General features: G+C 37.7%; 1 long non-coding RNA gene across 1 annotated transcript in view; it reads left to right on the top strand.

Annotated features, from left to right (window-relative positions):
- LOC113945406 overlaps positions 1–7,512 on the top strand; it is a 17,639-nt gene extending 10,127 nt beyond the window's left edge. The window contains exon 4 of the long non-coding RNA XR_003527073.1: positions 7,412–7,512. This is a non-coding gene — a long non-coding RNA (uncharacterized LOC113945406). The remainder of the gene's footprint in view (positions 1–7,411) is intronic.
- Positions 7,513–9,931: the final 2,419 nt, after the last annotated feature.

Genomic DNA, 9,931 nt, shown 5'->3' on the forward strand with positions numbered 1-9,931 from the left:
TGCAAAGAGAAATAGGATCACAGGCTGAGACTGGTGTGAGGCAGATGAAAAGCACAGCACTGAAGAAAGACAGCTGCCATTGGTGTCTGAGTGCCTACAGAATGAGAATGTGAAACCTGCTAAAGGAAGGATTGAGAAGACTGGGTAGTTTGAAGTAGAGATGTTTTGGGCTTCTAGGCACCCTGCCTTCTGATTTGTAGTCACTGAATGACAGAAAGCTATGGTTCGAATTGCTACCCAGATCCTTGTCCTGATCCTGATCTGCTACCCAGATCCTTGTCTTTGCAGGTCTTTCTGAGCGCATACCGTGAGTACAGTGGAAAATCTGTACAACACTGGGAGACTATTTTTAACTCTGGGGGAGCCAGAGACCATGGGCCATTCAGTGGCCCAGGCTTTTTGTTTTGAAGACAATAAAGCAGAATCAGTTCCTCTGATTCTGTATTGTTGCAAGTCATTCTGGTATTGTCTCAAGTCATACACTGCTATTACTGAAGCAACTATCTGTCTTTGGTGAAGCCATTTATCCTGGGAATAACCCTATAAAGCACTATAGTATATATTTATGTGAACTACAGTATCACGGAATCACAGAACATGCAGAGTGAGAAGAGACCCACAAAGACCAACGAGCCCTGCACAGGATCATGTCCAAGAGTCACACCATGTGCCTTAGAGTGTTGTCCAAATGCTCCTTAACTCTGTCAGGCTTGGTGCTGTGACCACTTCCTTGGGGAGCCTGTTCCAGTGCCCAAATACCCTCCGGGGGAAGAACCTTTTTCTAATACCCAATGTAAACCTCCCCTGACACAACTTCAGACCATTCCCTTGGGTTCTGTTTCTGATCCTCACAGAGAAGAGATCAGTGCCTGCCTCTCCTCTTCCCCTCACAAGGAAGTTGTAACCGCAATGAGGTCTCCCCTCAGTCTCCTCTTCTCAAGGCTCAACAAACAAAGTACTTCAGTCACTCCTCAGGCAGATTCCTCTCAAGGCCCTTCACCATCTTCATCGCCCTTCTTTGGACGCTCTCTAACAGCTTAATGTCTTTCTTACATTGTGGTACCCAAAACTGCACACAATATTCAAGGTAAAACCTCCCCAGTGCAGAGCAGAGCAGGACAATCCCCTCCCTCGATCAGCTTGTGATGCTTTGTCTGATGCCCCCCAGGACATGGTTGGCTCTCCTGGCTGCCAGGGTACTACTGACTCATATTCAACTTGCCATTGACCAGGACCCCCAGGTCCCTTTCCCCCAGGCACTGCTTTCCAGCATCTCATTCCCCAGTCTGTCTGTACATCTGGGGTTGCCCTATCCCAGGTGCAGAATCTGGCACTTTGCCTTGTTGAATTTCATATGACTGATGATTGCTCAGTCCTCTAATTTGTCAAGGTCTCTCTACAGGGCCTCCTTGCCTTTGAGGAAATCAACAACTCTTCCCAGTTTCATGTCATCTTCAAACTTGCTTAGTATCTCCTCCAGTCTTGCATCCAAGTCATTTATGAAGATGTTGAAGAGCACAGGGCCCAAAATGGAGCCCTGTGAAACCCCACTAGTGACAGGTCACCGGTCTGACGTTACCCCATTTGCTATTACCCTCTGTGCTCGACCTGTAAGCCAATTGCTCACCCACCACATGATGTGTTTATCCATCTGTGTGCTGGACATTTTTTCCAGAAGGATCCTGTGAGAGACAGTATCAAAAGCTTTGCTGAAATCCAAAGAGTTACATCAACTGGCTTCCCTTGATCAACTATTTGGGTTACATAAGCAGAACTTCCCTCTCATGAAGCTGTGCTGGCTGTGACCAATGACTGCGTTGTCTTTCAGGCATTTTTCAATACCTCCCAGAATAATCTTCTCCATAACTTTACCAGGCGCAGAAGTGAGACTAACAGGCCTGCAGTTTCCACGGTCCTCCTTCTTCCCCTTTTGAAAACTGGGAGAACTTTTACCAGCTTCCAGTCAGCTGGGACTCTCTGGAATCCCAAGACCACTCAAAAGTCATGAAGAGAGGTTCTGTGATGACATCAGCTAGATCTTTGAGGATTCTGGGACGAATCCCATCAGGTCTCATAGGTTTGTAGGGATCCAGCTTGAGTAGCAGATCCCGCACAATTTCAGGGTTGACTTGGAGTTGATCATTCTGGCAGTCATGGTCCTCCAGCTCAGGGTACTGAGACCCCCTTGTTCCGTCATCACTGTTGGAGAGAGGCAAAGAAAGTGTTAAACACCTCTGTCTTGTCACCTTGATTGTGAGGTGACCATCCTCATTCTCTAATGGCCCAATGATATTTCTATACTGCCTATTGCCATCAATATATTTGAAAAACTCTTTTTATTGTTCCCAGTGTTTCTGGCCAGCTTCCACTCCAGTTGAGCTTTGATCACACAAATTTTCTGCCTATGGTGTCAAGCAGCATCTCTATTCATCCCATGTCACTTGACTGCTTTCACTGGGCATACACTTCCTTTTTCACCTTATTTCCACGAGAAGATTCCTGTTCATCCAAGCCAACCTTCTGCCTCTCCTGCTCAACTTCCGGCATTTGGGAACTATTGCTCCTGTGCCCTTAGGAGGTGATGTTTAAAATGTGCCGGCACTGATGGACCCCAGGACCTGCTAAACAATTTTAACATTTTCGTTAAAAAACTGTTTTTGCAGGTGCTGGAGTCCATCAGTGATGATACTTCCTCTTGTAGGTGTCCTGGGATTGTTTTGGGGTCAATGTAGGGGAAAAAGGTCTAAGTAGTTATTACAGGTGCACTGCTACCAGCACTTTACTGTTAGTTAGAATTACATGAGCTAAACCTGCTATGAATTCTTGATGTTTTGGGGAATTATTGTAGATTTTCATCTCTCCTGCCATGAGGGCCAGTGATAAAAGCCAAATAAGAGATGGCATAAAAGCTGTCCATGGAACAGTTAAAAACATAAAGCAAGAACATTTTAGAAGCTGTTAGGTACTACAGTTTTACCTTCAGGATACTCATAATAAATGAAAAATGTTCTGTTTTGCTTTGTTCTCTGGTAGTGAAATGTTTGATGCATGCTATTGTGTTTTGGGTGGATAGTGAAGCCATTTCTTGAGCAGGAATTACCTCCAGTTTGTTGTTGGCATTGCTGTTAAGCCCAAGTTGAATTGAATTTTCAGTAAAATTGGCTGGTTTTTTGTGATTTTTTTTTTGTTTGTTTGTTTAGTTTTTTTTTGGGGGGGTGTGATTTTTCTGGACGGTTAAAAGTTTTTGCTTCAAGCAATATGCTCTGGCTACTGTTGGGTACTTATAGCTAAGATATGTAAACAGAATGGACCAAGGTCATCCCTGGCGTAATTTACTGGAATTCAGCGCTGTCACACCGGGAGTGAATTTGGCTCACTGTTTTGGCATTAGCAGTAAAGGTCATTCCTGCAGTTTGCCCTCGCTATAGAAAGTGTGATGAAAAAGTTTTCCATTTTATTTCCCTTTTGATGGTCACATTAAATCTTATTACACTGTTGGTGCTTACCTCACTGAGTGTCTGTGGGTTTTCTTTATAGGCAAAGCTTTCATCCCTGGACATCCATAAATAACTCTATTCACCACACTTTTTCCCACAGCATTTGAGTTATGCTTCCGAGCTGAGACAAGTGTTAGCTTGCATGTTCTGCAGATGGATTTCTGATTCATTTTTGTCCATTTCAGAGAGGTGTTCTACCCCCGGATCTTCCATTCCAATCAGATCCACCTGCATGTTCTCTCCAGCACCATGCCTTTGAGAGGGCACTTGTCCAACTTTTCTGATTAAAGTGGATGCACTACTGTAGATACAGAGCCCTTGAAAGCAGAGGCTGCTGCTGCAAATTCACTTTTTAAATTTGTTTCTGAAAAAGATGTTACAATAAAAAGAGAAAAAGTGCTAACTGCATATTTTTTCAATAAAAGGGTTAGTATTTATGTACTTGGGGAAGTTATGACTCAGTTTTATATTATTCAGGATTTCATTTGTGTAAGTTACTTTCTGATTAGTTATTGATTATAATCAGAACCTTTGGAGCTAAATGTGCAATATAGCTAATAACCAGGTCTTCTGCAGATGAAGAGGATTCTTAAATATAATTTTGATGCACTTTACAATTTCTATTTATTGAACATTGTCACAGACGGCAAATTGCAGCAAGCCATTGAAACTATGGCAGTGGCAGAAGGTTTGCAGTATTTCTGTAAGCAGGAGAATGACAGAATCTTAAAAAAGGTCTTTTTTCTCAGTCTCTAAAGTTAAAACAATAAAAAGCATTTTAAAATATCCCCTTCTATCTAATTTGTTTGGATTCAGGCTGGTTAAATCTCATGCATTGACTCTAAGACTCTTATAATAGGTAAGTGCTTCATCAGTTCCCACTGGCTGGCAGGGGTTATAGGATTAGACAAGGGAAGAAAGTTCCTGAGGTTGCACCAACTGCTGTGTCACCTAAGAGGGTCCCTGGTCAAGGTATATTTCCCAGCTCCACTATCATGTTATTCCTACCCTATGAGGCCTCCTGGGCTTCAGATAGCCTATCAGAAGACTAAAAGCACCAGGTATTTGTCCAGTATGTGCACTGCTTTTAGTCCTGGGAGGTGACTTCAGAAATCTACTCTGGACACAATAAAAAGCTTCTACTCGATAGGCAAAGGCACAAAAAAGGAATGATTAGTACAAAGCCCAAAGAATTGATACCAAGCCCAGCAGCCCGTGGGAAAACAGAAGGGTGCTGTGGAACTGGCTGCAGAGTGAAACATGCTCCTTTGATCCAGGCAGTATATCTGGCTGGTTTTTAGATGTCTTTTTCATGCTTAGTGCATATTTGCTGGCAGCAGACATGGAGGTAAAAAATATGCACTGAATCTGTTAAAGGGTTCCCCTGAAGTTAATGGGAGTCTTTCAATGGGTTTTGGCTTAACATATTCTGTATCACTGAGCTAGAGAACTGTGTTCTTCCATGAGTTTTGGTCAGTAAATTATAGTAGGCTATAAAAAATAAAATAAATATTTATAACATAATCTCTCTCATGAGATAACATTGCATTAATATTCACTACAAATAGGAATCCCACTGACAAGATTAGATAAAACTTTAAAAAAACAAATTTATTGTCTAAAAAAAGGTAACACAAAACAAATCCAAGGTAAAAATTTTTCAGAATGTTTCAGAATTTTTCAGTTCAACCAAAAGTTATTAAAGTTGGGGGGGTTTTTTGCAAGTATATAGTCTTTTTGCTGCTTTTAATTTGCGTTTTGAATCAATCAAATCATGGAAAGTGAAACAGTAAAAATTGCAGCATAATACATAATACAGATAGTGAGTCTGTAAATGAATAAGAATTTATTTCAGGGAGAAACTAAGTCTCTTTGAAAATTACATTTTTTTTTATGAACTTTGTCCAAACTTTTTAGCTTCTAATGAAAAAAAAACAAAAACCAAGAAAGAGTGGTTAAATAAAGCTCAGATTTTGAAATAAAATGTATTATTTGCCTTGTTAATACAAAAAGTTCTAATACCATTAAAAAAGCATATGAAACTCTAGTACAGACTCCATCAAGACTCTCATGTTAAAGATTTTCAGCTGAAGTTTTTTGCCTCTTGTTGCATCTCTGTTACTTGATTCAAAATTCATGGCATGTATTCCCTGCATCTTAGTTATGAAATTGTTTGATGATAATCATAAACCCCTGACTACTAGATACAGAACCTGCAAAAGCTTTTGAAGTTACCTCTTGAACACACAAGAAAAAATTTAAAAGCCAGACGGAGAAACTATTTACCAAAATCCCATCAGAAATACATAGGCTTCGGCTATTCAGGTCAACAGAAAGGAAGTCATGGCGTAAACAGGGTAAAACAATGTTAAAAATATCTGATAAATTAGATTCATATGTCATAGTGACAAACTTCGGAAGAACTGGAGTTTCTCTAGACTGTGGATCTGCCTTTGTATTCACCCTCCTCTGCAGAAGTCATAAGACACTAAAGAGTAACCCCAGATGACAAGTCCCATATTTTCATTCTGGAAGTTCAGACTGCCCAAACAATTAAAATAAAGGAGAGTCTTGGGATTTTAAGTGTTATTACACTAAACGGTCTCTTCTATTTTGTATGAGGAGGAGAAATCATGAATGCAAAGAAAAAATTTCTAAATGCTTCAATTTATTTTCAAACTGTACTTTAAATGAGCCCATTTATATATCTAGAAGGGGTCTCATTAACTGATTTGAAGTTGGGTTAGAGCTTTATAGCCTCTTTTCACTTTCTGAAAACTTGATGTCTCATTTCATTATGTCACAGTTTTTAATTCTAGCGGAGGTAAACCTAGACAATATTCCTAAGTGTATGATAATTGGTGGGATGTATGAAGTGAAATTCATATCCTTCACATCCATGGATTTACTAGTTGCAATTCTTACCTGTATCACCTATGACAAAGCAAAAAGACTTTTCCATTACTCCTTGGCTGGTTCTTAGTTTCAGGATAAATTATCTGTAATCTGATTATATGTATCTTAACCAAAACATTTTATCTGTTTTATGTACTTTCTTTTTAATTGAAGAATTTTCAGTCACACTGAGAAAGGATGTATCTGGGACTGACATCAGATCATCAGATCCTTCTCAAAGCCATTGGTACAAGGGATGTGGTTATCATTCTTTCACTCTATGTATGTGTATATTATACACTATAGTGGATGGAGATTTGCCTGATATGCTTAAAAATTTTTAATAATTTGTAGCTATAACCCCCAAGTTCTAGAAATGAATCTTTTTATAATAAATTTATCTTTTTGAATTAATTTCTTTAACCTCTACTTGAAAGGGATCAAAATAGACAGAAGTCTGGACATCTGGAGATGTAACAGCACATATACTGATATGTGAGCATATCTGCATGAGCTTTGTATGTAACAGAGACCTACCCAAAGTTCTCCCTAAATGTTTCTAGCCTGCTAATCTGTTCTAACTGTCCAGTGTAAAACAGACCCTAAAACCAACAGAAACCCCCAACCCAATAAAACCAAATCCCAACAAACAACAAACAAAACAAACAAATGAACAAACAAAACCCAAACAAAAAACCAAACAGAAAACCAAACCAAAAGAACCCATCTAATCCCGAAAGAAATTTCCTTATCAGGCTTATTGTTTTGATTAAGCACAGACAAATATATCCCATTTTCTTTTTAATGGAAAACACATCATATAATGTACATATGTCTTTCTTTCAAGCATACATGTGTGTCAGCAGTAGAGCACTGTCAGACTGCTAATTGCAAATTCATTCTAGATTACGTTTAATAGTCCAGGAACTTTGATGAATTAGAACAATTTTCAGCAGACTAGTGAAATTCAAAGCTGTATCTCTATGACAAATATGGTATGTCTTTCTTTTCTCTAATAGGAAAGATGTCTATTTTTCCTCATCCCCTAAAAGTGGCAACTGATTGCCTGAAAGTCAGTAATTAACCATATCTAATTTTTGCTTGGAAAGCACTGCCATTGTTATGAAGAGCTAAAGATAATCTCTTAGGAATAGCATCAGTTTACAAAAAAATAAGCAAGGTATGATGCTCTCCAATAAAATTTTCGTGCTGTACTTGAATGCTCTGATTTAGAGTTTCTTAATATTGTGGAAATTACTTACAGTGGTAAATAAAATCTCAATAAAATCTCAGCGTTTCAAATCTGAGACAATATGACAAGACTTTGAAGTGATTTTTATACGATTTCAATGCTTTTGTCTTGGAATTCAGATGACATTGTGACAGCATGTCACACAATTTATAAAAAAAGTAGCTAAAACGATAAAATAAACACCAGAGGCATAAATCTTGTCTAAGAACATGGTACATGCTCTCTTTTAGTCAAGAGTGTGTGTTTGTGTATATATATATGGGGGGGGAAGGCTATGGGGGTATGTGTATAAAACAGGTCCAAAACCATGACAGATTATAGAAAAATTCAGATTATAAAATACAAAAGCAGAAGCTGTGACTAAAAAAAAAATTAAATTAAATAGAAAAGATAGATGTAAACAATAACAAGGTAAAATAAACAAACAAACAAATTTGAAAACCAGCTTCTTTAAATATTTTTGAAATATAGAAAAAAATCCTGACAGCCTGGCAGGGAATCTGTAGTACTTACCTACAGATCAAGATCTAAAGTAGGTTCTCAAGAGGATGGAGACACCATAAAAAGTCAGAATGGATTATTTGACTCAGTGCTCTGTTTAGAAGAGCTTATGACAATCTAGACCCCATCCTCTTGAGTGGGATAGGGCAGACGAACTATCTCAGCTTCTAGTGCCATCATTTCAAGTTTTAGAAAGAACTGATGAAATGAGTATTGATACCATAACTATTTTTGCCCAAAATTTATGAATAAATCAACATATGAAAAGTGCCAAAATATGGTTTGTAATTTATCTACTGAATATCCACTTTACAATAGAAAAGAAGCAAGGTTGTAAACACAGTCACACACTAAAGGGTTTTGTAGGAAAATTTAGATAACTGCAGGCTAGTAAGCCTGATGCTTTTAATGGGTAAATTAGTTGAAACTACAGTAAATAACAGGTTCAGTAGACACCTCATGTCGTGATAAAGAATCAAATGACTTTTCTAGAGGGAAACCATATTTATTAATCTGCCAGAGTTCATTGAAGTATCAAAAAACATATGAAAAGATATTTGATTTTACTCATATTCAGGAATCTGAACACGTTTCTCAGCAATGAATCTTAACCAGCCATGGATCAAAAGGAGTGCTCCAAGGGATTAAACAAAATATAGGAAAGGGGATTTTCATTTGCTATGGAGAAAGGAGGATATTAGAAGAATCCCAAAGAGAGATGTTCTGGATCAAGTTGTATCAACTAGAGTCATAAGTGATTGCGAAAAAAAAAAGAAAATTACAAATTCTGATAATGCAATTACTTCAGGTGTACAACACCAGCATTTCAAAAATTAAAATCTTGTGTGTGTCTGAGTGCCAATATGGAAGAAAATTTACATATTGTCACTAAATGCAGAACAATCACCCTGAAGAAACAGTACTGAACATGTATAAATTATGGTGGACTTTATCTTCTTTGTTGCTAAAGAAACCTTAGTGAGTATTTGAATTGTTCCTACAAACAGAAAAATATATATAAAGAAAATTCATAAAGAAAATTACAGAGACCAGAACAGAAATCTCTAAACTCAAGTAAATTAGTGATGAACTGCTAGCATGAATATTATGCACCATCTCATTCTATCCCTTCTCAAAAGCAACATAATTGGATTATATAATGTACAAGGAAGTGTAACCTCTATATTCATAGTTACTGAATGACCTTTGTATAGGGAATGATGAAGTAGGTTAGAAAGCAACTGGAAAAAGAGACATGACAGGGTGGAGTATTTGATATAATCCTGAATGAAATACTTCATTAAGTCTTGGATGTTTTACCAAAGGATGTTTGGATGCCAAAAATATAATTGTATTAAAGTGAAATTAGAACCAAACATGTACTATTTCACGTAGTGATCAAGATGTTCTTATTTATGAAGCTTGTAAAGTGGGTGGATTTATCAAGAGAATTATCATACTGAGGTTCTTATCCTTTGAAAACACAATCTCTCTATAGAAGAGAGATCTATTCTCTTTTCTAGTGTCATCTTAGACTAAAATGATGCCAGTTTTGACTTACAATGGTGGTTTGCATGCCTTTTTTATGTATGAAAAAGTATAAATATTTTTACAGTCACCGAACTGGTTAGCCATTTTTATGAAAACGTCTCAGAAATTATTCTCTTTTTGAGATGCAGAAATACAGTCATATCTTTATGATGGTAGAAACTAGTTGGGGTTTTATTTTCTTACAGTATACCTCACATATTTCTGATTTAGAAATAGTTCATCATGTATTACTATG

This window comes from Corapipo altera, unplaced genomic scaffold, assembly GCF_003945725.1.
Source record: "Corapipo altera isolate COAL_440 unplaced genomic scaffold, ASM394572v1 44, whole genome shotgun sequence".
Classification (NCBI taxonomy): Eukaryota; Metazoa; Chordata; class Aves; order Passeriformes; family Pipridae; genus Corapipo; species Corapipo altera.